Source organism: Poromitra crassiceps (genome assembly GCF_964638095.1).
Source record: "Poromitra crassiceps genome assembly, chromosome: 1".
NCBI lineage: Eukaryota > Metazoa > Chordata > Actinopteri > Beryciformes > Melamphaidae > Poromitra > Poromitra crassiceps.
Window position 1 is genome coordinate 130243763 of NC_139623.1, and position 8028 is coordinate 130251790.

At 45.3% G+C, this 8028-nt stretch overlaps 1 pseudogene across 1 annotated transcript; it reads left to right on the forward strand.

Moving 5' to 3' along the window:
• Positions 1-4513: 4513 nt before the first annotated feature.
• Positions 4514-4981, forward strand: LOC310773988 (mitochondrial fission 1 protein pseudogene; annotated as a pseudogene). Its single transcript has one exon. The product of its transcript is annotated as a mitochondrial fission 1 protein pseudogene (transcript).
• The last annotated feature ends 3047 nt before the right edge of the window (positions 4982-8028 follow it).

Consider the following 8028-nt stretch of genomic DNA (forward strand, 5'->3'; position numbering starts at 1 on the left):
TCTGTCCAAATGGGGATTGAAACTTTCATGCATGGTGACACACACATGGTCTGCTCCTGGGTTCGCCTCTGACGGTGAAAACACACCGCACGCGTCTCCTGCACGTAAGCTGCGCGGAGCGACCATTTGCGACCTTGTGCGCAGCCAGTTTTCATTAGGACACCATGTTAACAGATCTGTCAGTCCACACCGAATTGCGCGCAGCGCGCCGCTCAGCTCAGCTCAGCGGCCGCTCAGGGTCGTTCAGGCCAGCCTGGATTTCTATTTTCCTGCGCGGCCGTCTGCGCCCGTGAGCGACTCTGTCAAGCTGAACAGATCAGATAAGGGTAGACAGGAACTCCGAAACCGGACATTCGTCAAATAAAACCAATTTCAAAGTAAAATAATGTTTATTTACGTTGTTGATTGCCCCCTTTTGAAGTGTGAAAAGAGAGAGAGAGAGCAGTTGGAGAGGGGGAGCGGCTCCATCTAGGGCTCGTTGCCTGCGGAGCAACAAGTAGAGAGCTAGGACTCGCCTTCTCTCTACAACAGCACGCACTGGGAAAACGGGAGGAGAACAGACAAATATGATGCAATTGCATTTTATAACGAAGGTAGCCATTAACTCATTGAGTGCCAAGGACGTCGATCGACGTCAAAGTAAATAGTGACGTAGAGTGCCAAAGACGTCGATCGACGTCAAATGCGTTTTTTGACGGTGGGACGTGGACCAAAGCCTCCTGCATCTCCTGTACAAATATTGTAGCTATTGAAGGTGTATAACCTATTTTACGGACTCATTAGGTGGCGATAGTGCTCTCCAGATTAGAGAAAGGTCCGGAAAACAGCAGGAAAAAGCCCCGTGATGAAAGAGAAACCGCTCATGCTGCAACCAGAGCCATATAGATTGCTCTGTCTGCAGCTGACGTTGGCTGCAAACAGCAGTCAATCCGCGCCCACAACTCTGCCTCTGTCTGTCTGTCTGCATAGTTTCTCCACACGATTAGCCGCCAGAAAGGCAGCACCCGACGCCGAAGGGCCAAACCTTTCCCTGCAGTCCGGTTTGGCATTTCCGTGCCCGCGCTGGGAGCCGGCGCACAAAAATGGAGCGCTCCGAAAATAGACTGGGTGCGTGTTAGGCTGTGTGTTAGTGTGGGGAGGAGTTTGCAGCTGAGGGGGGGAGAGGGGGGTGGGGCACGCAGGCCACCACACAACTACACCACGTCACTACATCAGAAAATATTAGCTTCAGACTCAGTGAATGTGCTTGAAATGCTTCATTTCACAAAAGGCGGAATAACTCAGCTTCTAATTTGAAACGTGTCTTTTTGCTCAAAACAACCTATCTTCTCCGGCTCATAACTAAAGAACGGAAAATGTTATCAATAAACTTTTTTTTGCAGATGATAGAAGAGAGTCTCATCGTTCTTTGTGCGTGTTCGGTGTTTACATAGTAATATCACACAATATTCTGTGGGCCTCGAGAAATCACTGAAAACGCTCTGAAACTCTGGCACTGGGAGCGTCCGTTCTCCAAAAGTGGCTGGCACTCAACGAGTTAACTGTTATCCCAAACATATTACTTTAGATATGTATGTCGTCATTTACTTACCCATGATAACGAAGGCAGGAGATCTGGGGCAAAATATATAGCGGACGAGCAGAGCGCGCAAAGTGAGCTGCGCTCTCTGTGTGGACAGTCACTTTAAAGCGACTTCTGCGCGGAGGTGCGCTGCGCGGCGCATGCGCGCAAGTTCCGCGTCCGGTATGTCCCCAGCGTGAGACAGCATCCAACAAAAACTGCCCACGATTAAACTCGGCGCAGCACATTGATTCAGTTTCTGTTGGCATGGGAGGACATTTTGTGCAAAGGCACCACCAGTCACTGTTTGCCCTTGGGCGCTCGGATCCTGGAGGCTCCTGGAGCAACCAAATCAGCCTAAATAGGCGAAGTGGTAGATAGAAATAATGTGTAATGTTAACACAACATGCAATTGTAGAACATTTCAATATTGGACAAAATAAAACATAGAAATCAAAACACAACCCTGTGTGAAACATATATGTAATCCAGGTGGTATATATGTATCCCTCGCAGATTTAACGTGATTTAGATGAGTGACAGCCGTAACACGGTTCTACTGTGATGTCCGACTGTGATGTCCGCTCCAATAAGACTTGGCTTATTCACATTTACTTTTACAATAAAAACACATTTATGCAATGACTTTACATAATGTAGGCTATATGTATGTGCATCATCCTACCTGTGCAGCAGGGGAGAAGAAAAGGTGTAGGCAGAGAAAACAATATCATTCTGGACAAACTTTCACCAATCTAATCTCATCATGACATAGGGATAGGCTATATTTTTCTAGCCGATGCATTTAGAACATTCTTTTCACTTTGATCTTGCCATAGTGTAGCGTATTTACATGCTTGCAGTATTTAAACTGCAGTGAGGTTGGTTTGAGAAGCATAATAATATGGAATAATATATATGGAGACAGACGGGGATGAAACGAGGGAGGGGGGAGCTCAGAGCGCCTGGCTTTTCTGAAGCCGGACTGGATCGCTCTGTGGAATTGGAGCTTAAAAAGGAAGCTTGTGATTTGTTTACTGTACTTCTCCAATCAGCAGGTCGTGCATAATTCTACGCTTAAAAGGCGTGGTTATGCTTAAGGCCGCATGTAGCGGCGACACGAGAATAGCCAGTGCGCCGGTCCACGCCTACTAATCTGCGCTGCGCCTGGTGCTAATCGCTAATTTAAGGCCGTTGCAACGATAGAGCCCATCATGTTTGTCAATGTAAAAGATAATTGCAAGTCAAGAAAGTCGCAGTTTGTGATAAAACTGTGGGACTATAAGTTATAAATGAGTAAGACTACGCAGTCGTATAAGTGATGATGGTTGTTGATGGTGTGACGTATATTGTGCGACACGAGATGTAGTCGATAGCATAGTTATCTTTTAAATTGACAAAATGTATATGTGTACCGGGCCGTGGCACAATTCAAACGGGATCAAAAAAGTAACGTCTCTCTCAGTTCACCACATTTTATATTTTTTCAGATGCTGGTACACAGAGAAAGGCAGGAAGTGACGTTCACTTTGGCTCTCTATAGATTCTGTGGACCAACAAAATTTTTTTGTATATGGACCAACCAACCAACAGAGTGACTTATAGAGCTGCTGGCCATGCTGGCTGCAGCTAAAAAGACCAACATAGTGACTTATAGAGCTGCTGGCTGGAGCTAAAAAGAAAAGTTCAAATCCATCGGTTGGCTGTCTGCCTCTTGTGGAATCTGTAGATTTGCATCTGCTAAACAAATCATTACTTTGTGTGTTTTGATAACTGAACCAAAATGTACTAGAACTAGAACGACTGCACCGCAGATTTATGCCTCCACCATTAGTTCATTCTTGAGTCCAAATCGCAATTTGAGGTAAATTGGAAGAAATTCCGTCAAGGCGCTCCTGAGATGTTGCGTTACAGAGCTTGGAAATTGAGTGTGTGAGGTCACAGTGACCTTGAACTTTGACCTTTAACCATCAAAGTCTAATCAGTTTATCCTTGAGTGCAAGTCGATGTTTGAGCCAAATCAGAAGAAATTCCATCAAGCCGTTCTTGAGATATCGCGTTAATAAACTTGGGAATGGCGTTCGTGAGGTCACAGTGACCTTGAACTTTGACCACCAAAATGTAATCATTTCATCCTCGAGGCCAAGTTAATGTTTGAGGCAAATTTGATGAAATTCCAGCAAAGCATTCCTGAGATATGGCGTTAACAAGCTTGAAAATGGCGTTGGAGAGGTCACAGTGACCTTGACCTTTGACCTTTGATCATCAAAATGTAATCAGTTCATCCTTGCGCCCAAATCGACGTTTGAGCCAAATTGGAAGAAATTCCATCAATCCGTTCTTGGGATATCGCTTTAACGAACTTGGGAATGGCATTCGTGAGGTCACAGTGACCTTGACCTTGGACCACGAAAATCTAATCAGTTCATCCTTGAGTCCAAGTCGATGTTTGAGGGCAAATTTGATGAAACTCCGTCAAGGCATTCCTGAGATATCGCGTTAACAAGCTTGAAAATGACGTTTGAGAGGTCACAGTGGCCTTGACCTTTTGATCTTTGACCACCAAAATCTAATCAGATCATGCTTGAGTCTAAGTCGCTGTTTGAGGCAAATTTTATGAAATTCCGTCAAGGCGTTCCTCAGATATCGCGTTAACGAACATCGGACGGACGTACATACGTATGGACGGACGGACGGACAACCCGGATCCATAATGCCTCCGGCCTGGCTATCGCCGGCGGAAGCATAAATAGGCCAAAATAAAAGACAGCGCCTTGCGATAAATTGTCATGATTTGGTGCTACTCTATAGATTGATTGATTGATTGATTGATTATGTCATAGCAATTGTGATGTCATCAGTGAGTGAAGTCATCAGTGATGTCATACATCCCTCCATGCACAGGCTATAGATAGGACCGGTATAAACTGAGGGGTTTTAAGATCTGTTTCCGGAAACATGGAGGCTGTTGTTAGTGATGTGGTAGCCCCTGAGGATCTCTTAAAATTTCAGAAGGAATACAATGCTGAGCTGGTAAAGGGTGCCGTTTCCAAATACACAAAGTTTGACTACGCGTGGTGTCTGATCAGGAGCAAGTACTCATGTGATATCAAGAAGGGAATTGCACTGCTGAAGGAGCTGGGTCAGAAAGCAACGAAGGACGACTCTCGAAACTACTTATTCTACCTGGCAGTGGCCAGCTACAGACTGAAGGAGTATGAGAAAGGCCTGAAGTACATCCAGACTCTGCTGCAAAACGAGCCGGGCAATAAACAGGCTTTGGAACTGGAGAAGCTCATTGACAAAGCTTTGAAGAAAGATGGCTTGGTTGGCATGGCGATCATCGGGGGGCTTGGGCTGGGTGTGGCTGGATTAGCGGGCCTCATCGGATTGGCGGTGTCAAAGGGAGCAAAATCCTAACATACAGATGGGAGGGTCTTCATTGCTGACCACATATCCCTTCATAACAAATTAAAACGTGGAGAGAAAAAACAGTGTGGCCTCCCTGTGCAACCTTTAGTTGGTCACAATGTCTTCACTCACTGATGACATGACATCAAGGATGACATCACAATTGCTCAAGTATGACTGTATGACACCATCACCTCATCACTGTGACATCATCAGTGATTTAATGCATCAACATTTATAGTATGACCTGGCCATCTAGAATTGTATGACATCGTCTATGACATCATTGGTGATATGACCTGGCCCCCAGGTTGAGCGGTCTATAACTGTATGACATCATCGGTGATATACAGTATGAGATCACTATTAGGTGACCTGGCCACAAGGCCAAACCGTCTAAAACTATGACATCAGTGACCTTGCCTCTTTCCTTTCTATCTTTCTTATTTTCTTTCGTTCTTTCTTCCATGGGGACATAGAGACCTACGGATTACGTTGCACTGCTCGTCCACTCACCGACTCACTCATATATTCGTGCATATGTACCTCTATGTACCACCTCTAATATGTATTATATGTATTAGAGATGTAGCGAGACATTATTACCAACGCCACGGAGTTGGCTGGGCCGTTGAGTTGGCTGGAGGTATGTATGTTTTCGCCCTCGTTTGTCAGGATATCTCAAAAACTTTGCAGAAAACTGCCAAATTTCGTGCAAATACGTTCTTAACTGTTTATGGGCCAACTTAGAAGTGATTAACTTTCCGTGCCCATTGGCCAAAAGAAGGTGTGGCAATGGTGTGTGTTCAATCACAAAAAGGGACCTAACTTCGAAACGGATTCCTTACCATTGATACCTGATGCAGCATTTGTGTGTGTATCCCTTTAAGACACGGTCTTAAAGAGATACACACACAAATGAGGGATATACATGCAAATGCTGCATCAGGTATCAATGGGTTAACACCACAAATCTTTGTAGAAAGTTTGGTCATGATGTCATACGTGGCCACTAGGGGCTGAGTGGCCAGGTCGCCGATGATGTCATACAGTTCTATTTCCCCACAAAAGAATACAAGTGGCCAGGTCACTGCTATAGTGATGTGATGTCATATATCATTGATGATGTCATAATTCACTGATAATCATGTGACAACGACGATGACATCACAATTGCTCGAGTGACATCACTGATGGCATCATCTCTGACATCATCAACGGTAATGTCACAATTGATGACAACATCACAGATGACATCAAACTGCTTAAGCTGCGTTCACACCGACCTATTAAAGTTTTTCGCTGGCATCGAGTTTACATACAACGTCAATGCAAATGAGCGATTGAGCGTATATTCGCCCGGGAGAAAAATCGCTGGGCGTCCGAGCGGCAGAGACAGAGCGATAGGGAGAAAATACGCTCGTCGCCCGAGATGAAATATCCCAACTCGAGCGAAAATACGCTGGCATCAGGCGCTCGCTGTTCAACGCTGATTGGCTGCCGTGTGAGAGGGAGTCAAGGATCACACTGGCTTGGAACAAACCGCTTGTTTATTGTGTGGCAGCAAACCGCATTGACAGGCTGACAGCTGACATGAAGTGAAGTCTGTACTACCGGTATGGAGCTCGCAAGGGGAGCACGCTGATAGGCTTAGCTTGTAAACCACGACGGGGGCTCGTAGTGGACAAACAGCATGACATTGCGTAACGTTATATCCCCCACATGTCCGTCAATTCGTGTGCCTGTTGATGAGCGATTTAAACGGAGCGACAGAGCGATTCCAAAGGGTTGAATCAAGCGACAGAGGGAAAAATAAATATCTCGGTGTGAACACAGCTTTAGTGTCATCGTTTCTCCTGAGCCTGGCCACTTTCTTTCGTTCATAGGCACATAGAACTGCATAACATGGTTTTTCTAGAGTGTGACACTGTATCATAATGTGATGATACAAAGGTCATTTAATATTGGACTGATTATTTAACTCCTTTACTTTTGTACGAGGAGAATTGCTCTCTGTTTGTAAGCGCTTATATCTTTTTCTGTATTTGTCAGCTCGCTGTCTTTCCTTCTCGTGATTTCTGTAATTTTTCAATTTAATTCCGTAGTTCTTCTGGGGAATTTGCTTTCCTTTTTCCCGTTGCCTGAAACAAAACAAAACAAAAATGTATTGGTAACTTAATGGGTCAGTCATGTACACCATGTTTTTTAACAATATATGTATTGAATTTTGGCATAAAAACATAAGCATAGGCAATTAAAGATACAATACAAATACAAACATCAACCCTCCCCCACCCCAGTCAACAACAAAAATCAGGGCAAAGGAAGCAGAACCTGATGCCTCCCCCCCCTTCCTCGACCTCATCATCACCACCGACCCCTATCCTCCCCTCCTCTCTTCTTGGTCGATGCCACCAATGCGGACACATGATCCCTCAGATCACCCTCGTGGAACTCCTGATCACTTTCCCCTTTTTCACCTAGCTAATTAGCTAGTATCCCTTTGAACTTAGGAACACTTAAAGACTCAATTTTCTATTTCCTTTTGGTCTCTACCTTTTGACATTTTCAACTTTCTTCCCTGATCTCAGGATCATTTAAAGACAAAATTCTCATATTCCTTTTGTTGGACTCCTAATTACATTTCCATTTTCTGTTCCTTTGTCAATTTTATTTCTATAATCTGAAACCCCAGATGGGGTCCATAGTTGGGCCACTACAGTACATCGGCCCTCACAAGGTTCCTCCTCAGCCAGTCACTGAGGCAATCCATATGGTGGAAAGGTTTCCTTGCGTGCACTGCTCTCCCTCCCCACCTCCTCCCCTTCCTGAACTCTCCTTCCCCACCATTCTAAAGCATGGCACCTATTATCTTTCTCTTTCCCCCTTCCCCTGCTCCTTTCCCACCTCTCCTTCCCTGCTCTCTCCTCCCCCACATTTCCCCTGCTCCTTCCCCACCTCCTCCCCTTCCCTGCTCTCTCCTCCCCCACATTCCCTCCCCACCTCATCACTTTCCTGTTGTCTCCTCTCTCACATTCCCCCTGCTCTCCCCCCTG